The sequence below is a fragment of the Amblyomma maculatum genome, chromosome 2, assembly GCF_055883805.1.
Source record: "Amblyomma maculatum isolate TAMU_Amacu chromosome 2, ASM5588380v1, whole genome shotgun sequence".
NCBI lineage: Eukaryota > Metazoa > Arthropoda > Arachnida > Ixodida > Ixodidae > Amblyomma > Amblyomma maculatum.
The window spans coordinates 187986953-188011427 of NC_139345.1; the positions used below are offsets into that span (position 1 = coordinate 187986953).

The 24475-nt window shown below is 45.7% G+C and overlaps 1 protein-coding gene and 1 pseudogene across 3 annotated transcripts in view; one reads left to right on the plus strand and one right to left on the minus strand.

Annotated features, from left to right (window-relative positions):
• LOC146200637 (glucose dehydrogenase [FAD, quinone]-like) overlaps positions 1–24475 on the plus strand; it is a 126380-nt gene that overhangs the window by 33498 nt on the left and 68407 nt on the right. The gene's annotated exons all lie outside the window — the stretch shown is intronic.
• On the minus strand, positions 309–18820 carry LOC146200638 (uncharacterized; annotated as a pseudogene).

The following is a 24475-nucleotide window of genomic DNA, read 5'->3' on the forward strand; positions in this document are numbered from 1 at the left end:
GACACAGGGAATGATGGTCAGTAGCCACTGTGAAGGGACGTCCGTACAAAAGAGCAGCAGAGCCTCTGAACGGCGAAGACTACGAAAAAGAACTCTTGCTCAGTTATTGCTTAATTGCGCTCAGGTGTGCTTAAGGAGAGACTGGCGTAGCAATAACATGTTCTTTTTCATCATAAAGCTGGATCAGCAAAGCACCGACGTCAATACCACTGGCGTAAGCGTGCACTTTTGTTGGGGGCAGGAGGGTTGATTTGTCGGAGAATTAGATGAGATGTTAGTGAAAACTAAAGTTTGCGGATGGAAGAGCCTCAATCGGAGAACCACTCGTAGGCAGAAAAGGCACGTGAGCGGGTGAGTGATGTCTGCAAAACGAGGAATGAAGTGGCGCAATTATGAGTAAAACCCAAGAAAACTTTGAAGTTCCTTTACATTCTGAGGGGTTGCAAATGATGCAACGTTAGCCGTCTACTGTGAATCAGCTCTAACGCCCACACGATCAACAAGGTGACCAGGAACCAAAACCTGCCGTTCACCGAAGCGACATTTCTTCGCATTCAACACGAGACCAGCGTTTTTCAGCCAGTCTTGTATAAGCCCAAGACGACATTGTGCTTATGAATAGTCCGGCTCAAATGACGCCATCATCAAGGTAGTACATACATATATGCCATTTTAAGCCTCGTAGGATGGCATCCATAAATCTCTCAAAAGTTGCAGGAGCATTGCATAGTCTGAACCTCATTACATTAAATTCAAGAAGGCTGTCGGATATGATAAAAGCACTCTTCTACTTGGCCTTTGGGACCATAGGTATCTACCAATATCTCGACCGCAAATCTAAGGATGAAAATTATAATGAGGCGTGCAGGCAATCAATGGCGTCATTGATCCGGGGAAGAGGATAAACATTCTTCTTAGTTACAGCATTCAAGCGGCGATAGTCCATGTAAAGCGCCATGTATCGTCTTTATTCTTGACCAGAATGACAGAAGCAGCCCAAGTACGCATGGCTCTTGAATAATACCTTTGACCAGCGTATGCCGAACCTCTTCACTGATGACCTGCCGTTCTGTTGGCGGCACTCTATACGGCTTCTGTCGAGATGAATGTGAGTAGCCTGCGTTAATATGATGCGGGTACGTGCCAGGGGAATACACCTTGAACCACTTGTATCCGAAAGTAAAATATCTACGAGTACTTAAATAGTAAAGTCTGCAACGCCGCACGTTGTTCACGCGTTAGAGATTTACTGATCATTCGACGCAGTGGCGAGTAAGGGGTTTTGGTACCAGTAACTCCGTTAGGCCCATTTGTTATCAAGACCACCAACGGAGGAGCATTTATTGACCACATGTGGCCATCTTCATATTCACGGGCTAAACCACAGGTTGCGAAGAACTATTGATGGCCCACAGTCGTGAGCCGCCCTTGACCGCCGACAGAACGCAATGAAGAACTAGAATCAGTTTGGCACAGTTTTAATGCAGCGGTGCCACCGTATCATTGAAGGTGTCTGAAGCACGACAAGGGCACAAAACTCGTACGCACAGCATAGAAAGGGCATCTACCGTGGTATCCTCGGATACGCAAAACATATCCTCCAGCTATGAGGAGTCCTCTAAGAGCCCCGACGGAAGGAAACCATCAATGCAGAGTTCTTCGTAGCGACCGTCTACCATCGCACCACACATTCGCAAATATTAAAGAACATAATGGAAAACAGCGCTGGCGGACGAAGGCTAAGAAGAAGGGCATACAATTGCGCTGTGTGGACACACCAATCCGGCAGCGCTGTTTTCCGTTATTCTCTACCAACTCGCCCTGAACCAATCAAAAAGCAATTCCGAGAATCACGTCATGCATGCATCGCGAAGCCACTGCAAACTTAGCGGTGAATATTGTTCCGCCAAGGCACATCATAGCACAGCACATCCCCAAAGAGTATAGCAACTCACCACCCGCCCATGAAAGTTCACATATACGTCCCACATAAACATAACTTTTCGGCTTAAGCGCTCCTAAAAGATAAACTCATAATAGAAATTGACGCTCCGACATTCATTAACACCACTTTCGCCACACCATCGACAAGCACAGAAACAGTGTTCTTTAACATTATAACAGTTGGAGGAATTTTTGCAGGCAGTGCACAGTCTCCTGCGGCCTCGCCTACAGCGGCCGCGCTGACTAGTATTCCGGCACAGGCGATACAGACCACCGCCACGGCCGTGGTGACGAAAAGCGACGGGCAGAAGAGGCAGGCGGTAGAGAGAAGCTTCCGTCGGGAAAGGAGAGTGACTGTGTGGTCCATCGGTCTGGGGAACATCGCATGAAGATGTGGTCCATTGCCAAGAGGAATCATATAAATGGCTACGTGGCTGAGCTTGGTTGACGGGGCGACCGTAGCGGGTGTGTGCGTGATTGCGGCAGTAGGAGCGATGTGTCCTTCAATGACACAACGGTGGCAGACCGAGGCAGTGCGGTGAAAAGTTCGTTCTCTTGCAAACTCCAAGGGGGCAGGGGCCATTTGATAATAAAACGTACCTGCAGGTTTTCAGGCTGGACGCCTGAAAGAGCGAACAGGTGACGGTTAGGGATTTTGCTCAAAGCGCGGCTCGTATTGCTGTGTGTATAGTGAGCCGGGCGTGAGTCATAGCGAGAGAGTTGATTAGAGCTATCGACTCTTGCCGTTGTGCTACAGGCATAAGTGTGTGATGACGGTATTCGTCCCGGGCATCAAGAAAAGCATGGCGAGAGCCTCTCGAGGAGCGGTAACGTCAGCAGGCATGGTCGGTGGACACCGTACAGACGGCTCGAACCGCTGGAAATCCTCGCGAACTATTTGCCGGATCGTCAATGACAGATCCTGAAGGTATCTTCAATGCTAGCCACAGTTGGAACGTTGACTAGCCGCCCAAATTTCTGCCTTATGCGACACATCCTCAATGTCTCGAAAGTGCGAAGGTGGCAAATGTGATCATAGACAGTGTCCAGGTCATCACCTGCTTTCAAAAAATTATAAACATCAGCGATGCCTCTAAGCAGATGACCTACTTTATCGTCCTCGGTCATCTGGACAAATGTTGCTGTACAGAGTTTCAAGACTTCCTCTATTAAGGTTGTGTAGGTTTCTCCCGGTAGCTGAGAATTGTGTGCGAGCAAGTGTTCTCCGAGTTTGTTTTCGTGTAACGCAGTCCACAAATCACAGGCACAATTCGATGACAAAATGTTCTAAGGTTATCAGTGTCCTCATGGTTTTTCAACCAGACTAGCACAGTATTTGTCAGGAAGAAATCCACATTGGCTAGCTGAGCAGAGGCATCCCATCGTTTTTAGCAGCTTACCCATCGGTAGTGGGTCAGTCACTCGGCAACGTCCTCGCCCGCTGTTCATTGAAATTCCGAGGCTGCCGATAATGTTTCGTGGAACCAGTTACAGCGCCAACAGGCTGGTCTCCAACTCGGATTGCAGCTGCACCCTGAGCTTCTGGCGGGTCATCGGCAGGTTGCATGGTACTATTCAGTGGGTCAAGGCCCACAAGTCGACGACTCCTATGATGCTTCAGTTCTAACTGCGCTGATTATAGGGCATAGGATCTTTACCCTGCAACTCCTCCACAATGTCAAGCCCGTAACGTGACGAACAAGGCCTTCTGGCAAAATGCCAAGCCTGGTTCACGCGGCCAGCGGGAAAGTAGTACAGGCACCATCAGAGATGGTCCAACGGAACAAGCACCCCTCCAACTCCTCCTCTTTCTTCATTTGCCTGGCTTTCCTGAACACTACTTTCCTGTAACAGTATTGCGCACCTTTAATGCTTTTCTCTAATATATGTGATTCGTTGGTAATGGATATTATAGCGCCTTACTTGGCCATATTCGTGTTTTAATCATTTGTGTTCTTTCTTTTACGTTTGTTCAACTTCTGTGTATAATGCATAAGTACCAGACGACAGTGTTCTTCGCGCGCTTGTGATGTGAAAATGAATTACGTAAGGACTTTTTGCATGCCCAAACATCAGCATATTTTCAAGTACTGAATGAAATGTGCATGATTTCACACCGCGGTCAGAAATAGTACGATGCGCCTAAATTGGCCGAGGTTCACTTCTCTGAGCGATATCACTTCTCTGAGCGATACTTCCAACTGTATCAGCCATTTTATTTCAAGTTTAATGTGCATTGCTCACATACGTGTATTTTTTTACGATTGCATAAGTAAATAAAACGTCTCATAGGGAAGTATTGTACCGAAACCTCTTCGACTAAGTTTATTCACATCTAAACGTCTACAAGCGATAACCTGGCGGTTACCGCTCGTAAAATGTACCGCATATTGCTTACTATAATCTCGCGAGACGACAAAATGATGGACAAACGTATTAACAACGATGGAATATACCAAAGTTCTCTACAACAGATCAGTTCACTATAGAACGATTTAAAAATTAGACCTACCAGAGGCTGATAACGATAGTATGTACTAAAAGCATAATATGGCATACAAATGCACTATATGCAATAAAAGAGAGCCCCGTGCTAAACAGGGATTTAGCGTCAGTCTCCACAGCACCTGTGTAATATTTCATTACGTAGAAATTTGTGATACTCCAAGCATGACATGAAACGAACACTGCGAGCTCATAAATAAATTCGCTTAAAAACTAAAGTAGTGCCTATATGATTATTGCTCTATGCTATACTGGTGCTAGTTCAACTATGAAGATTACAAAATTAGCGTGGATATTTGAAACAAGCAGCTGTTTCGTGTAGGGAAGTGAGAAACTATTGAATAAGTAACATCTTGACAACATATATACTTGAGAAAAAGGTATACGTTAAGAAAACGACATCCAAAACCAACTAAATTAATGTGTGCATGTAGGTAGTTGTAAAAATAGGATAGAATGACCGAACAATGAAAAAACGTTGCTAGATAGTGATATGCGCTGTAGGAACTAAACTTACTAATACTTAATTAGTTTGTAAATGTTGTAAGATGTAATATTCAAATGATACGAAAGGCCTTGTTATGCTATATTTAGTTAAAGTGGTGAAGAAGGAAAACGTAGTACAGTGTATTTCATTAAGTAAGCTGAAATAATGAGAGGGATTTCGAGAGGACACAGAGAATGTGAGATCAAAAATGCAGATCAAACCGCGAACGTATCCTGCGCCCCATTCGCAAGGGCAAGCTCGTCTTTCAGCTGCGCTGACAACAGCCTGGTGAGCTAGGAGCGGGCTCAAGGGAAGGGGAGGCAGGAAGCTAGATTGACAAGCAGGAAAATAGAAAAGGCAGTGTTCTTGATCGGCGTATAGGCCAGGACTGTTGGAATAGTAGGGTTCAGAATGAAGACGAAAAGGAAATGGTCGGGATTGTGCAAAGAGTGTTTTCTTGGGCCTTAAAAACTGTATGTGCTTGAGCAAAGTTGAGGAGTGAGACCGATATGATGACATGATTTAATGGCACGAACACTCTAGCAGCGATGTGGATATGATTTATGTATATGCCACACGTAACAAATCGTGACCTTGGTGCAAAAAAGTGAAGACTACATATTCCCTGGAGCCTGTACCTGATATGGTATCGTCAGTGTATGCTACAGCTGCGTTGTGTTCTGACATTATTTATAAGAACGGTATGTGACGCGTTAGAGTGCAGCACACAAGAACCATCTCCACTTCCCCAGATTCAGTTCGGTGCGTCATTCACTGACGTTTGCTGCTGGGCCTCAAGCAAACTACTGTTTATTGTTCTTTAATGTATATATTTCTTTTTATTTTTACCTACACTTTCCTTTCTCTCTATCGCTCACCTGTTCGATTTTCTCTACCCCTTCCTCGCTATCCCTTTACTTCCGCCGCCCCAGTTCAGGTACTTCAGATATCAGATAGCAGATACCCTGGCTGGCAAACAGCTTTCCCTTTCATTTGTATATAAATTAATTACCCACTACCCCCACCACCACCACCGTTCACTCATATAGGATCACTGCTGAACCTCGGCGCCAGATTTTCGCGATTTTAGTGTAAATGTTTTCCGGGTGACAACCATGCAGTATGTTTGCATATCAATTTATGTTTCACTTTATAAACAATTCTGGAAGCCCTTATCGGCTATTACAAGGGGAAAATAAAAAATACCGATCAGCGCATGCGTACTACTACAAGAAACACAATCCATTGTATTTTTGTTCACAAAAAAGTACGATTAGCGAATCTAAACAAATAGTGTGAATTGGAGTGTTTAAACTCAACAACGCTTTTTGGGAGGTACGATTACTGAAACATATCACCTCTAGATGTGTGTGTGAGCATATTGCGGTAATCAGTGGGTGGGATCTGCAGATTAGTGTCTTAGCAAAACCTATTTTAACAAAGCTTACGGCCCCGCAGGGGGCACCTGTTAAGCAGGTGTTTGTGTGTTTTGTGCGACACCACGGACCCCGAGCACCCACGTTCCGTCCTACGTCCATCGCCGTGTCTTGGGAAAAGAGCCGATGCCGAGTGTTTGGACCTTTAAGGCTCGTCGGCCGAGGTAACACACCACTTTGGCCCACGCTTCCTATAGACGGCACCTCTGGCCTGACCCAACCGAGGGAAATCGGCAGTCGCCTTTTCCTATCCTCCCCTGCATCTTTTGCTTTCCTGTCTTCTACCTTACAACTGTTCTGTCTCCTCCTCTTTTCTGTTATTTTTTTCTTTTCCAGGTGGCAAGGGTTAACCTTGTGTGGCCAACCAACCTGTACGTGTTAAGCCATATTTGGTTATAGTCAGGGTGTAAGCCTGGCGTGGGCTGGACTTTCTCGGAAGCTCCTGTCCCGTCCCCTTGTTGGGCTCGGTGGTGGGTGACCGCCCCCCTGACCGAAGAACAAGATTATTTTTTTGGCTTCTTTACTATCACGTGATCGATCCCGAAAAAGTGGCCGCACCGATGAAGCCTCCAAATTCTTCCTGAAAAATCCAAACAGGTTCCCACGATATCTTTTAGTACACAGTGACAACTCTGAGAAAACGGCTAGACAAATTTCACCTTTCATAGTGGCCACACTGACAGAAGTAATAGGGCAGGGTTACAGCGTGAAGAAACTTCTGAACGGAAACCTTCTGTTGCAAATGTTCTATAATCATCAGCACGAAAAACTGTCCATATTGAAGTATTTTGGCGAAATCCCAGTGACCATCAGTCGCCATCCTTCTCTGAACACTGTCCGCGGATTTATCTCTGACGACGACCTCAGATTCCTTACTGAAGAGGAAGTGCTAGAGGGCCTAAACGAACAACACGTAACAGATGTGTATAGGATAAAAATGAGGCATAAAGACAAAGAAATTCCAATCAAGCACGTAGTCCTGACATTTGCACAAAGCATCCACCCCGAATAAGTCGATATAGGCTATGTGAAACTTCAACTCAGGAAATATATTCCAAATCCTCGCCGCTGCTTCAAATGCCAACGCTATGGTCAGGGCTTCCAGACTTGCCGCGACCAGCAGAGATGTGCAAAATGTGTTTCCCGTGAACACGACTGCCAGAAATGCGAGGTTGAGCCACATTTGTGTGCCAACTGTGATTGCAGTCATCCTGCCTATTCACTCACATGTCTAATGTGGAAACAGGAAAAGGAAATCATTACCACCAAGGTCATATAAAAACATAACTTTCTGGGAAGCACGAAATCATGTTCTGTCAAATAATCCTGCTTATTCTGTTGTGGCGCAACAGGGCACTGAGCCATAACAGACTCTGGCACCTGCCCAGGTTTCACACAGTGAACCGGGAGCAGGGCCATCCGTGCCCTTGGTGGCTGCGGCCAGCACTGCGCCACCACCAGAAAAACAGGCTGCGCAAACCCACAGGTCAGCCGGCCCCAAGGCCTCTCACCACGCGGTGAGGGGAAATACAAACGTACCTGTGCGGTCCGCACGAGCGTCCAGCGTGTCAGAAGACGCGATGGACACAAGCCAAGGCAGTCCTGTACCGTTGACGTCAGACGGACGGCGCAGCTCCTTGGATCGACAAAAAAGAGATAAGCCCCAAATCAGAGGGCCCGAAAACAAAACTTAGCCTTCTGTAATCATTTAATACAAAATGGCTTTATACAATGGAACTGCAGAGAACGTTTAACTAATATGAATGACATAAAATACTTATTAGCCACTCACTCACCACTAGCCTTGTGTTTGCAGGAAACAAATTTAGGTCCCCAACATAAGAATATACTAAAAAGCTATACAGTCTTCCGTCGCGACCGAGAGCAAGCTCTCAGGCTCTCAGGTGGCGTTGCCATCATAGTACAAAATGGAGTAGCAGTTCGAGAACACAAACCTAAAACTAAGTTTGAAGCTATAGCGGTGACCTTATAGTCTTTTAAAACAATAACTGTGTGCTGCATATACTTTGAACCACACCTTAAACTTAGTATTCATGTATTAGATCTTTCAAAGCAGCTTCCAGAGCCATTTTTATTAGTAGGAGATTTTAATGCACGTTCCATCCCTTGGGACAGCAGAGAAACAGACACGAGAGGCGAAGTCATAGAGGATTTTATACTGTGTAATAATATCTGTCTCCTTAACACCGGGAAACCAACCTGCTGTTCATCTAGTTCAGGAAAAATGAGCTGTATTGATTTATCTCTCAGCTCACCCTCTATTTTTACAGATTTTAAATGGGACGTTTTAGATAAACCATACGGAAGTGATCACTTACCTGTACTAATCAACTCAACATCTTCACCACAAATGATCCCATCCAAGCCGCGACGCTGGAAGCTGCATTTAGCCGATTGGGCAGTGTTCCAAGAGAAGGCCAGCCTAGAAAAAATTACTTCAGATAATTATAATATAGATGAACTAAATGATACACAAATTGCATCCTTACTGCAGCGCACATAGCAATTCCTCAGTCCTCTGGAGTGGTGAAACAAAATCACAAAGTATGGTATTCAAAAGAATGTAAAGAAGCAAAAAAGGAACAACACGAAGCATGGGGTATTTTTCGCAGGTACCCAACAAAGGACAATTTCGTAAAGTTTAAAAAGCAAGAGCCAAAGCCCGACACATCCGCCGCCGCGCCGAAAAAAACCTCCTGGCAGAATTATGGAACATCATTAAACAGCTTAACAACATCAAAACAAATATGGTAACAGTTCGAAACCTACATGGCAGCTTCTCTCCATTCACCATTCCCCTTTTAACAGCCCCCGGAGTACAGAAAACTATACGAAAACAGGCCGACATTTTAGGTGAATATTTTTTTGCAGTTTCCAGTTCTTCACACTACACTCAACCATTTCTAAAATACAAAAATACAGCAGAGAAACCAAAACTCCCTACAAGTGGTGGTACAAAAACCATATAATAGCTTAATTACACTACAAGAAATAAAAAAAAAATTATTAGCTGCCGGTAAACAGACTGCACCTGGTCCTGACCAAATGCACTATGAAATGCTCGCCCACCTATCCGAACCTGCTATAGAAGCACTGTTAAAAGTTTTTTTATTTACAAAATTTAGGTCCTAGAAAAATTGCCTGAGGCGTGCAAAAAAGTTGTCATACCATTTTTGAAACCTGGAAAGGAGCCGCCATTTCCTGGTAGTTATAGGCACATTGTTCTCACCAGCGTTTAAGAAAAATCATTTGAAAGTATTTTAAACGTCTGACTAACTTTTGTTTTAGAATCTCAGGAACTTTTAAATATTCACCAGTGTGATTTTAAAAAAGGATGCTCAACAAGTGACCTTCTCGTGCGTCTCGAAAACACTACCAGAGAAGCTTTATACACCGACAGCATTGTCTTGGCGTTTTTCCTTGACCTTGGGAAGGCATATGACACAACTTGGAGGTCTGGGATATTGCGCGACCTGGCAGATATAGGCATACCGGGCAGAATGCTAAAGGTTTTAAGTGACTTCTTGTCTCATCGTTTGTTTCAAATACGTGTTGGGACATCCTTGTCAAGAACCTTTCTGCAGGAGAATGGTGTACCCCAAGGGTGCATTTTAAGCACAACACTTCTCGTTGTAAAAATGAATACGATTAGCAAAGTAATGCCAAATTTCATAATTTATTCACTCTAAGTGGACGACCTTCAAATAGCCTACACATCGTGCACCATGTCCACATATGAGAGGCAGGTCCAATTAACAATAAATAAGGTAACGAATTGGGCCAGTGATAATGGGTTAATATTTTCTCCGCAGAAGACAGTAGCAGTGATGTTGTCGCTTAAACGAGGCATACAGCCCACCCCTACCATAAACCTAGAGGAAATCAAATTGCACGTAAACAATAACCATAAATTCTTAGACATTACTTTTGACAAAAACTCACTTTTCTCCCCCACATACAAGGCCTAAAGACGAAAGCCTCCAAATCCGTAAATATCTTGAAGGTCCTTTCACGTAAACATTGGGGATCGGATAGGGCATGCCATTTGCATATATATCGCTCAGTTGTGCGCTCCTGCTTGGACTACGGAAGCATAGTAAAAGGATCAGCTAGTCAATCATATTTAAAGCAGTTAGACCCAGTGCATAACTTAGGCCTCCACCTTGCTAGTGGTGCATACAGAACGTCTCCTGTGGATAGCCTCTATGTGGAAACTAACGAGCCTTCACTGAAAGATAGACGAGCTTTATATACATGCGCATATGTCCTTAGAATAAAGTCGCAAAAAAAAAAAAACACCTGTGATATTCAATAGCCATAACCTGCCCTTCCAGAGTCATTTTCACAAATAGGCCTCAGTCAACGAGACCATTGACAATGCGGTTCGAAGTGATATTTTGCAAACGCCATATTCTGAACACATTACCGGATATCGCTCAAAACAACAGCCCTCTACCGCCGTGGTACAATCACCGCACAATCAGTGATCTCACTCTCACACAGTTTCCAAAGACTAAAACCCCACAAGAGCACATTATTCAGGAATTTCTTAAACTTCAGGAGGAATACAGAAGCTTCGCAGAGTTTTATACCGATGGATCGAAAACAGCTGTGTACACGGGAAGTGCAGTTGTGCGAGGAGATTCCGAGGTAATAATAAGACTTCCACACTGTGCATCTACTTTCACTGCTGAATCCCACGCCATTTCTGTTGCCGTAAAGAAAATAATAAAAAAGAATGTTACAAACAACATTATTTACACAGACTGCCTTGCTGTCCTCAGAGCTCTAAATCTAAGAAATGCAGCGGCTCCGTTACTCGGAGACATAATGCATAATATAGGCACCGTGCAGGAGTAACTCGCGGTGTGACGCGCGCGCCCCTCGCGGCGGGAAGAACAGTTTGGTAGGGAGACGTGCGCCCGGCCGTGCAGCGGAGACGCGGCGGATCTGCTGTGCGTGGGGCGCATTCGCCGTTCGTTCTTTCGATTCGCGGCATTCTATGGTCACAAATGAATTGCTAAGTTGCTGTCCCTGGGTTTCTGCTGTTGCACGCATTTTCACTGGCCTAATAAAATATTTTTCGCGTCACCGAATAAGCTTTACGAAGCGAAGCGACGCTAAGTGTGAATCGCTGCCTTCCAACGAGCAGTGAGCTGGCAATCATGCCCGGGTATTGCCGCGTCCAGATTTACCGCGAAGCATTTTTCCCGAAAGAGGACACACTATTTCTTCGCCTGCATTAGCATCCTTTCTCAGCCCGCAAAAAAAAAAAAAAATTATATTTAAAGAAACTAGGCAACTCATAGGCATCAGCGCTACTGGGACCGCTGTGCGCGCCCAGTGGGCCGCGCTCGTGGATGCAGTTGTTCATTACATAATTTTTATTTATGCTGTCCTGTGGTCTATATTTCCCTGTCTACGATATCTTGCATAAGCACCAGTACAATGCAGAGAGTAATCAACAGGAATGGAGCGTTTTAATGGCGCATTTACTATGTCTTGCGCATTAGTTTCGCGAATTTAGCCTGGCAACTTTTTTTTTTGCTTGCTTGCTTTCATTATTTTTATCCTCCCTCTCAGCTCGTTCCTTTTTTTTTCTTTTCACACCCTTTCCTTCCACGCTTATGCCGCTACTTTCCTTCTCCTCTTGGGCGGTTTCCTTTGTCCGTCCCCCAGCCTAACGTTTTTTTTTTCCTCGCCATCCTTCGCTGTCCACTTCGCCCTCCTCTGTAGATGTGATTCATAAAGCCCCTGTCTGCCATTCCATACGCTTTATTCATTTAGTTGTGTTAATGACATTTCGATGTCTACTGAGCTGTTGAACCTCGAATGATAAGCGGTTTCTCATGCGATACTGCTCAATCGAGACTATAGTAAGAAATAAGTAAAAAAAAATACATTTTTTTTTTACTTATTCGTGGACAATCTGAACAGACCTTGCATTCAATACATGCCATCCTGCTCCAAAAAAGGTGTCGAGCGGCTGGCTGCCACCTGTTACCTTCCCCTGTCAAAACTTAATTTTGTGGCAGAGGGCAAAGTACCGTTAAAGAGGCATTAAGGATCGTTAAAAAAAACGAAAGAAAACTAGCATTCAAGTCGGGATAAGGCAGGACGTTCTTTCAACTAAAAAGAAAATTAAGCATGCTACAATTCTGACATGTGACAGAGAGGAAGACATGCATGTGTATTAGAAACTGTAGATCGCTTGTGCAGTGCTGTAAGGGAGTTTCCATTCTCATAGCTTTGTCGCTGTATCAGCGACCGCGTGCCATCCTTTCCTTTATCGTCGAGGGAAGTGGCAACCGCCTCACCAGAAAACAGCTAATGCTCTTCAAAATCCGTTTGCATAATATAAGTGCCTGCGGCATTTTCAGGCCCCGGTAATCGCGTTCTCGAGTTTTCAGGCTTGTCGCTTTTTTTAGGCTTTTTTCTCTTCTTCGACTACAACTTCAATCATTCCTATTCTTCTCCCACACTAGTTTCATCCTTCTCGGCCGCTCGATTCCCCACAGCTTCGTTTTTTTTTTTTTTTCTCAGTCCTTCAGCTTGGGGCGTTCCAGCTGGCCTTTGTGAAGCTGTACCAGCGTTGGCCACAAATGTTCTTTTTTTTATTTTTCTAAGTTTTTACTGTGTTTTTTACGCCCCCACCCTCCCACCTCCTCCGTTTTTTGCTCGGCCTTTTCCAACTGCGCACGCTTCTCCATGCTTCGCCTGTCGTCTTCCGTTTCGCGTGTTTCCAGCCTAGAAATAAACGTCCAGCGGGTGGTCAGGGCTCGTTTCTGTCTCTGCGTCGTGTGTCGTGTGGCTCTCGCATTGTTTGTGCTTCGCTACGTCACTCGAGCTGGCTGAAACTGCTACTATTTCGCTGCGCAGGCCACCTTTTTCAAGCGCGCGCCCTGCCCAGGCGGCCGCGCGTCTCCCTATCAAACTGTTCCGGCGCTCACTCGTGGCGCTGCCTGTTCGCCGCGGGTGCTGCCCCCTGGGTTTCTGCACGGTGCCTATAGACTGTTTTATCATGGGCGCTGCCGGGATGGGATGGATGAAATATAGGAGCGTCCCCTTTGAAACGGGGGGGTAGCAGTAGCTATCATGCTCATTTTTCTCCCTATATCTTAATTATTGATTTAGAATGTTAACTAAACCACCATTCTATTTATTAAATTTTGTTCCTACATTACTAACATTATGTCACTTCTCTGCTTTTAAGCCACCAATCTTCCAGTCGTTTTTTGCTAGTTTCCACCGCCGGTTTATTCACCCGGCCACTGTTATCTCTAAAGCCCAGAGCTTCAGGAACAGTGATTGCGCCTGCACCAACTTCCGGATAGATACCATCACATTCGAGTATAATATGGTCAATTGTTTCACTGGAATTTCCACATACAGCACATGCGTCATCTCCATTGTTAAATTTCTTTTTGTAGCTGCGTGTTCTAAGGCACCCTGATCTAGCTGCCATTTTGTGTATGTGGCGCCATCTAGCGGCCGAGGTGTGAACAACCGCCATGCTGGTATGTGGGGTCCCATCCGCTGAACAGGCGACAAGTAGCGCAAATCGGCATTTTGGAGCTTTCGCATGCAATGTTTTGCTTTCTGAAAGTACCTAGCTGAAAGAAAAAGAAATTTTCAGTAGCAGCGAAGCTATTTGGTCAGAAATGACAAAAAATTATGCTCCTGATCAGGTTGGCTGAAGGCTACAAGCCTGATTACAATGAGTGTGTACCTTTGATGTGGCACAGAGAGGCGGCGGCGCACCACTGGCCGCGAGGGCAGCTTTAGACCTACTTTTTATTCCTAATGATTTCTAGAGACTGCTTACCGTAACAATTTGACGAAAAAAAGCAAGCGAATGTAGCCGTTTCATATGTCACGTTTAGGAACAATGCTAATCGCGCTGCATTTGTTGGGTCAGCCGATCATTCATATACTTTTTGCTGCTTGAGCGGCTACTACGGAAGTTCTCACACCTCCACTGGGGTTCTATTCTTAAGTATCCATTATCCATTTCGTATCCCTTTAATCTACTCTGGATACTTTTGTTGGGTGACAATCAGGCAGGGTGTTCAAGCGTCCACTACCAGGCAATCGGATTTCAGCATTACCTACATGACTCAACCACCTGTTTGCCGGTATGTGCGGGGAGTGGCGATGACTTGTCAATGGCGGGAGCTGCTATCCTGCAATTTCTCTGACTGGGCGTTAGTTACGTTTCTCTGACGCTGCGGTCATGCAGACATCCAAATACAAGTTAAAATGGACAATTGATACCTATGAAATAGTGACCTTAAATTATGTCTCATAATGACCTCATCAAACGTTGCTTTTGTCAACAATTATATAGTCCATTTCTCGTCGCAAGGTTTGCTTACTGCAAGCAATCGCTGCTATTCCTATGATCATATTCCCCTTTATTTTTATTATCGGCAGCAAAATCTTACGAGATGCGTGTTTTCAAAAAACAAAAATTTTGTAGCGCTGTTTCACTAAATAGGTTGATAAGCAATTTATTAGTATATCGTTATCTTCAAGTGGGACAGGTTCTTTCCTACTTGCATTAACCTCAGGCGACTGAATCGAAATAGTTCTTTACCTGGCAGCATCGTGTAAATATTTGCCGCGAGGAATATCATCCGCTTGTTGCCCAAAGACTGCCGTTGTTGCACGGGTATTCAGTTTTCCCGGTCCCTACTCGACAAACAGAGTGTTCGGAACTCGCATGAAATGCTGCCAAAGCTAAATATTTGCGGTTGGGGCTTGAAATTCAAAAGCTGCTTGTCTTAAGCCCAATTGAGTGAGTTGCAAGTGGAACAGTGTACAGCGACACACGCGCATACCACCGCTGTTAATCTTTTATCTTCTGTCAATCACCTCCTTTTGGTTATTTTTTTGTTAATGCAAACAACTGAGTAAAAAAAAGATTGTGCACACCGCGGCATCTCTTAGCAGCTAAACTGCGGCCGGCGGAAATGAAACGATCAGGGAAATGAAGGAAAGAAAGGGGCGAAAGAAGAAAGAACAAGGTAAGAAAGCACATCGCTCACATCAGCTAAGCGGCTTAGATACTTTGCGGCTATTCAAGGCACTCTGTGCGCAAAAGACTGCAACGTGTGCCCTTTCTCCGTAGAATGCCCTGCCGTCCCCGCTGCTATATCCCCCCGCGTCCCCACATACCACACAAGAGGAGCCGCGCAGCGCGTTCCGGTTTGAGGCTATTTTCCTCCTCTCCGCGAAAACGGCCTATAGCAACAGCCATTGCTCGAGGATATAACAAAATTCTGCTGGGTCCCAAGTCACGTGGGCATTACGAGATAGCAGACACATGTGCTGCGAAATCCCGTGAGAAGCAAATGAAGTGTATAAACATACAATTCAGAAGAGCGTGTTGTCGGGCTAGTTGGTTCTGCGTAGTATATAAGAGAAATGCGCAACAACTTCAACAGGACACAGGAAGAAACACACAAAACAGTTCACGAGCGCTCGTGAACTGTTTTGTGTGTTCCTTCCTGTGTCCTGTTGAAGTTGTTGCGCATTTCTCTTATATACTTGCATTAAACTTGTACATCGCCAACAAAAAGAAAAATGGTAGTCTTCCTGGAATAGTAAAGCGGATAACAAACTACACCTATACTCCGCGACAACTTTTTTTGGCCCCGCTATCGAAGCTACGGAGGAGGAGCACCTGTAAATGTGTCCCTCCGCCATGTAGTTCGGAGGGTCGGCCTCCACGGAGCAGTTTCAGTTTCGTTTCTGCCGCCAGAAAGAAGCGCGTTCCGCAGCTTACTTGTTGGAGTCCGATATCTTTTTTTAATAGGTTCACGCGCGCTTTATAGTCACCATTAACGACGAGCAGCCAGACGAGAACGTACAGACATTGCTGTTTTCTTTTATACGTGCAATCAGCCGCGCCCAGCAACTTTCAGTAAGGCATTATAACTCTTGGCTCGCACATTTTTCACTAACGAAGTAAAATAGATAGCTTACCTATTTTTTAGCACTAGAAGCCAACACTAACGTGCGCTAATGCGCGATATATTGTTACGTTTCCGTGAGAAATAAAAAGTAAATTGCGAAGAAGAGACAGCGCCTACAATGATCTTTGCTAATGCTCGTAGAAACTATATATCTGTTGTATGTTTGTCTAAGTAAGCATTCAATAAATGCTTGCACCAGTAGATCACACCACGTAATTTCATATAGAACAGAAAGCTACAGCAGGTAGTTTTTCTGCGTAAACACAGCACTGCAGTCGAATAAATTAAAAAAAAATATATATGGATGCTCCACAACACTGTCATCGCACAACGTGACAATAGTTTTCAGCTGAAATAATAATAAATTCCTGTGAATCAGCAATCTTGATGTCCCCCTTCCAATTCTTCCACGCCACTCATTTCGCTGCTTTCGTTGGGTGAGCTAGATTTCGGGTCCAGAGAAAGTATATTGGCATCCAGCTGCGTGTCAATTACTCCATCACGTTCCCGTGCTTCTTCAAGGCGTACAACATGGGCACAGTCCCGTGACCAATCCTCCCTTGTAACGCAAGAGACCCCTTCGTTCACGAGTTTTTCTACTGCGGACAGAATGAGCGTAGTGTTGTTGGCAGCGACGTAGCCTTTCCCTTGACTCCACACCAGCTCAATGGGATTAAATTCACAATGATAAGGAGGCAGCCGGACTACGTCATGGCCAGCACTCTTTGCCAGAGCATCAATGCGGTACCCAGAATATCGATGTTTGTGTTGGTTTACAACCTGCAACAGTTCCGCCTTTAGCTGGTCGCCCGAAAACGGAATGTTTTTTTTTCTTTCAACCAAGATTCAATGTCGCTTTTTCGAGTACGCGAGGTTGGTACTTTTTCCAGTTGCACACTATGGTACGGAGCGTTATCCAACTATTACACTGTTTTGATCAATGTTCGCACTAATTGTCCCATGAACCACTTTTCGAATCGAGCACCGTCCATTTCGGTGTGGTAATCGGCAGTTCCTTTTGTAGCGCGAAAGATAAGGCACGCGTTTTCGACGAATCCATTCTCACTGCCGGCGTGAGCCACGATCAATCTGCCGCCTTTGCCGCTTGGTGCACGAAGTCCAGTTGTTAGGCCTTGGCAAAACGCATCCTCCCTTGACGCCACTGTGGTGCCTGTGGAAACTTTATCTTTAACGTGGCCTGCATTAACCCAGGTCTCATCAAGGTAGGAAACGGTCCTGCAAAAGGAAGTGAATTTATGTGGCACTCGGTTTTCTGCATCCATTGCTAGTTGAAAGCTAAATACTACTACTATACTACAACTACTACTACTACTACTACTACTACTACTACTACTACTACTACTACTACTACTACTACTACTACTACTACTACTAATAATAATAATAATAATAATAATAATAATAATAATAATAATAATAATAATTAATAATAATAGTAATAAATAACGAGCCCAAAGTGATTTTGACGCGATCTTCGATTTAGGACGGACAGAGGTTTAAAAAAAAAAGCATACAGACTCATACATGCAGCCCCGAAGCGGCCCCATCGCTATACGTGATCGCAGGGTACGTGAGACGATGCACCTGGACGGTTTTCATCGCGATCACATGACACGACGAAGCCGGCAGCGCAAGGCACTCAACTTACGTATGACCGTATTGCTTCGTCTATTACGCGCCTGCCTCTCCATGTTCATCCGAACCGCTTCCGACACTGCACTGCGCTTTTCCATTGTAATTGTCTTACAGCTCTGCAATTACAAAACAATACATGTTTAATCCTTACCTTCTCACATAATGCATGCAGTTGCATGTCCAAAAATACCTAACAGAAAGCGTACTTGCTTCTGCTTCTTTCTCATCCCCCGGATCATCCGGAGGTTCTTTCGTCGCCACATGACGATGTCGTCTCTTTCCAGAAGGGAAGAGTTCAGCTTGCGCTTCCGGAACGCAAACCCGATATCGTTTAGTATCCTCTGCACGTACGGACACTTATATTCGACATATCCATATCGTGATCATTTACTAAGTCCTCCCTTAGCTTTGCGGCAGTCGGCACTTCGTTGCGCATATAATACTGATGCACTTTGCGCCTCAGGACAGCGAGAGTGAAAGTGTCGTACCTTTCAAGCCGCGTCTTCCCGTTCTTTTTCTGAAAACAAGCCCAGGTGACGACTTCAGCCTTCTTCGCTTTGGAGATTTAAGAGAGCCAGAGAGGGCCTCCGCTTTAATACGGGAGACGGCACGCTCACTCACACCGGTGAGCTCGCTGACTTTGCGGCGCACGGATGATATAGAAAGCTGAGGCTGACTGCTCCTTACGCCAGCGTACACGTTGCACACCATCTCTTTTGCCTGCTTAGACAACCATCGGTTTTTCAGTCTCACTTGCATCTTCTTTGGCGAAAGAAGAGGTATAGTTTCGGAAGAACCCGACGCGGCGCAAAGAGCAGACGCCATCCTCTTTCAGCGCGATCGGTGTTTTGAAGACCCGCGACGGAACTCAAGCGAACCCATAAAACCCTGAAAAGAAAACAAAACGCTTCGCAGTCACCTTCCAACGCTAGCGAATCGTCGTTATGTTAGAAATGTGCTTAAAATCACAAGTTTTATGATTTCTAGTTTCTTCAAGGCTAAACACTAATTTCAACTTGCGAACTATATTCACCCGCTCAGGGACACAATGCGTTTCGGCCTCGCAGCCTTCCCAGCGGTGCCAAGAAAAGTTGACGCCGGGTATAGTAAAGCCAGTTTGGGAGAATGAATGTCGTGCCGGCATCAGGAACGTTTCATAGAAGTAATACTATGCCGCCTCCGCATTGGACACACACACCTGAACATAAGTTTCTCCTGACAAAAAAAGATAAAACTCAATGCGAAGAATGTGGAGAACAACTAATTATTAACCACGTTTTATTCTTAGTTAAGCCAGTTTGGGAGAATGGATGTCGTGCCGGCATCAGGAACGTTTCATAGAAGTAATACTATGCCGCCTCCGCATTGGACACACACACCTAAACATAAGTTTCTCCTGACAAAAAAAGATAAAACTCAATGCGAAGAATGTGGAGAACAACTAATTATTAACCACGTTTTATTCTTAGTTAAGCCAGTTTGGGAGAATGGATGTCGTGCCGGAATCATAGAAGTAATACTATGCCGCCTCCGCATTGGACACACACACCTGAACATAAGTTTCTCCTGACAAAAAAAGATAAAACTCAATGCGAAGAATCTGGAGAACAACTAATTATAACCACGTTTTATTCTTATTTATGCACAGGTCTTGAAACACTAAGAAACAAATATTTTACCCCATTTTACAAAAAACATATTCCTTTTCACCCAAAACTGATTTTAGGCGAAGATAGACTTGTAGATTTGAAGTGCGTTTTCAGTTTTCTAAGGGAAGCAAATGTTTTACACTAATATAGAATAAATCAAGTGTGCATCAGTAAAACAACATCATGATTTCCACATCATTGCGTTAGCAGCTAATGCGCCATAAAAACCAAAGCAACCCGTTTCCTAAAAGGTGATCTTCTAAGCAAACTCTAGTTTAAATACACCTGTTTTCCCCCTTTTGTAAAAACAAATTACCCTTGCTCATGGCGCATGATAGCCTTAGTTGCTTATGCGCCAGAAAACCCAACACAGCACAACACAACACAGCAATAAAGCTTATGGAGAAAATTGAGGTGGGGTATACTCTCCTACTTGTGGTAGTTGAGGTAGTGAGGTATTGCATGCATAGAACTGTCACATACTACGTTTCCGCTAAAGGAAAAAAAAATATATAATAAAAATATACCCTTGCAATATCTTTAGTATATTCACTTGGTAATCGCAATTTCGGCCCCATATTGTTCCAGTTGTGGGCTCGAATCCCACTTCTGCCATCAAATAATGCGGGCTAATGGAGCTATCTAGTAGAAACCACCCAGTAATGCAAATCCACAGAAAAAAAAAAGTACTGGTAGTGATAACTCTTCTTTAACCTCTGACTCACGCGCTCGCACCACCGTTTCTCTTTTGGACGCTTTGTTGAACGGCGTTCGAATGTCCCTGCTCCATGCTCCACCGCAGTGGGGCAGTAGTTAAGATGCCTGACTACGGTACCGGTGTACCCGAGTTCGATTCCGACTTCCGGCAGTTGCCTTTCGATGGAGGTGAAACGAAGAGGCGTCCTTGTGCTGTGCGATGTCAGTGCACGTTAAATATCTCCATGTGGCCGAAATTATTCCGGAGCACTCCACTACGGCACCGCTTTCTCTCTTTCCGCTTTCAATTGCACTTTCCTCCCTTTCCTAACAGCGCGGCTCAGGTACCCACAAAGCAAGCTTGACGGTTAGTCTGCCATTTCCAACCTTGTATATCAGAACGAACACATATATGCCTCTCATTCCGCGGAGAGCCGCCACTCTCACAGACGCACTCGGCGATATTGGGGTTGCTCGGTTGATCGCTTCATGACGTACCAACCACTTGATCTCTCAAAGACATTTCGGGCATCCGCATTCCATTAGGGCTAACAAAAGGAAAGAGGTCAACATGAAGCCACAACTCGTGATGACGAATCTCTGACGGGCGTATTTCAGGAAGCAGAAGCAATTATGCTACAAAAATGTTGCATTGTGTGTTCACATCCTTACTCCTTAGGACACCAGGTGGGCACCCAGCGCATCGATCACGAAATGTTGTAAACAAGGGTAGGAAACTCTGGCTAGTTTTGGTTTCAGCTATTTCAACGCGCCTGGCGAATGAAGAAAATTAGTGCTTTTCAAGGAATGACGCCCTGTTCCCGCATCCGACACTATAAGATGCGGTGGAGGCCGGGTTTTTAAAACAGTCTGCACTGGGAAGCTCTCATTTTCGCGAGTTGTTCGAACCGCGATCGAACACGAAGTTGTTTTTACAAGACTAAAGTTCAGCCACTATGAAATGAATTGGCGCTAGCTTCTTAATTAGCAGACAATGGGCTTGTATGGAAGTTTCTTGCCCGTCTCGAAGGTACTAAGAGTGTTTGAGGGGCGCCTAGTGAAAGCGCTCGCAACTAACCTGTGTGTTGCATGTCTACTGATGTAACATTAATACCAATTTTTAAAACCTAAATAGCATGACAAAATCAATTCTTAAATTTTTCGCAGATTTAAAACACCATGCGTAGTCTATAGGCGCGCTCAATGCTTAATTCGAAGATTCAGCGTCCCACTTATGTTTCATTTGTGAGCGAAATCGGGCTATAATGGCTTGAAATAATAGAAAAATGTGGCCTTACCTCAATGTACCCTATGGTGAATAAGTATCTATATTTTACATTCTCTGGTTTTTGTGCAACATACCTCCCTGGTGCATAAATTACCTTTGATAGTTTCACCCGTGCTAACCGAGTCAGTTGTGAAAGGGTTAAAGACGAAGATCGTGTGGAGTGCGCGTGGCTCTGGGCCGCTGCTGCTTTGCCTGCTCAGAGCCTGTTCTCTGCCTCTTGCATCTCAGCGCCCCGATCATGGCCTTGACTCTGTCCTTCTGGACTGCCGTCCGGGTAACGAAAGAGCCCGTGACATTCTGGCGGAGATGCGGGGTAAAAGCACAGCCCCTCAACCCCCGCTAATCTGAGTCCAACCCTAAGTCTCAGCTGCCGCTCCTTCGACGAGGAGGTCGAGATACATGCCAGCTGGCGATTTCAAGGGCTTGGTCCCGAATTTGGTCTGTTGCCGAAATCCGGTTTTCCACGACTTACTATGGCCCGGCGTACCATGACCCAATGTCAGCAGACGGATTCGTTTCTCGCACCGTCCGTGGTACATCTACCGACGACTCCTCGCACGGCTGCCGCGTTCCAAGGTGATACCTCCGAAGATGTAGAGGACTGGCTGGAACAGTACGAACGTGTGGACCGCACACTGTGGCTGGAATGCCGAAAACTGTCTACAGAATTTGCATTTTTGCTTGGACAGTACTGCATGGCACTGGTTTGAAAACCACGAGGTCTCCCTTACATCATGGGACGTCTGTAAGGAACAGCTGCGAAAGATGTTCGTCAATCAATCTTCGCGACAATGAGCAGAAGACTTTCTGCAAACCAGAGTGCAATGACCTGATGAAACAGTGACAAGTATTGTTCAAGACGACTTACGACTTAGCGCCCGGGCCACCCCCGTAGTCACCGACGAAAAAAAGGTGCGCGCATTCATGCGGGGCGTCAAGAGTGACATTTTCGGCAGGCTGATTTGAGATCCACCCACTAGAGTGGCACAGATTGTGACAGAGGCGACGAACATAAAACAAGCCTTGGTAAAGTGAGCGGATCATTATCGTCGCCTTGCTGGAGACACCGGCCTTGCTTGAGGTCCCAGCATTTCGAAACTTTCAGCTGCTCGCTTTTCGGTCGATTCCCTCAACACTGCAAACTTTCGCGAGATCATCCGCGAAGTTGTACGAGAGGAGATACGGCAGCTGCTTCCGCCTGCTGATGGTACGGCATCATGCGCCCTCACGAACGCTGTCCGCAAAGTAGTACAACATACCATTTATTCACAGTGCTCCGTTGCTTCTTCACCTGCTCAGCCCGTCGAGACATACGTGTTCGTCGCTAGTTGCCCACCGCCGCAGCAGCCACCACCGATGCTTGTTCGCTGTTAGTACTTGCCATCATAACCGCGTATCCCTGCGTACGATCTTCGTCCGCAGCGCCACTGGATGAACAAGGCCGACGCGTGGAGGATACCCGACCAACGCCCGCTATGCTTCCACTGCAGAGAGGCAGGCCACGTCTACTGTCACTGCCCTCATCGCGAGCTCGGTCTTCGCGGCTTCCAGCGGAATGCTTCCCACCCAGAGTTCGGCGAGCAGCCCCGCGACATCGCGGAATATATGCGCCGTTCACCACCACCCGACCGGTCTTCACGTCGCGACCTTAGCTCGCCACCACCCCGCAGGTGCGATTCTCCCCTTCGCAGTAATCGGCGGGAAAGCCTGTCCCCTGGTTGGCGTTGCTCCAGGTCTCGCGCAGCTGGATACTGGCTGCGCACACGTCCTTGTCCCTAACTTTCGCGGCACTCCACAGCACCTTACGAAAGGCACGGCTCTTGGTACCATCGAGAGTATTACCGCCCTATTCAAGTTGTTGCCCTGCCAGAAGGTACTTCTCTCCCTTCTTTTCGCAGCAGAACGGTGCACCTTTGGGTGTAAGCATTGCACCAAATCTCTCTGTGTGAGAGAGAGAGCCGAACTGATAACTCTGCGGAATTTCAAGACTGCTTCTCCATGTCATTCGGAGTTCGCCAGATGACCATTACCAAACACACAATAATTACTGATGACGCTGCTCACCCTGTTCTTCAGTCGCGCACCGGGTTTCTTGCAAACAACTCGAAGTTATCAGAACCAAGTGCAAGAAATGCTGGTCGACGATATAATCCAACCCTAGCATAGCCCATGGACAGCTCCAGTGGTACTTGTAAAGAAAAAGGATGGCACTCTGATTCTGTGTTGACTATCGTTGCCTCAACAACGTCACCAAGAAGAATGTTTATCCTTTTCTTCGCATTGATGACGAACGTGATCATCTACGGCACACCCGTAAATTTTCATCCATCGATCTTGTGGTTGCTGGCAAATCGAAGTTGATGATCGCGACCGATAGAAGACTGCTTTTATCACCCCGGATGGTCTGTATGAATTTAAAGTGATGCCGTTCGGCCTCTGTACCGCCCCAACAACCTTTCAGCGCGTTATGAACACCGTCTTGGCCGGACTGAAGTGGCAAATTTGTCTGGTCCACCTTGACGATGTTGTAATCTTCTAAAACATGTTCTCCGATCACCTTCTTCGCCTGAAAGCAGTGTTACACGCTATAAGGAGCGCAGGCCTCAATTTGAAGCCAACAAAGTGCACATTCGCTTGCGATCAACTAAAATTTCTTCGCCACGTCGTGATTAGTGAGGTGTCCGTCCAGATCCCGATAAAACAGCCGTCGTCGCCTCCTTCCGCACACCATCGGACAAGAACGCCATGCGAAGGTTTCTGGGCCTTTGCGCCTACTATAGGCGCTTTGTTCCCAATCTTCCTCATGCCGCTGCACC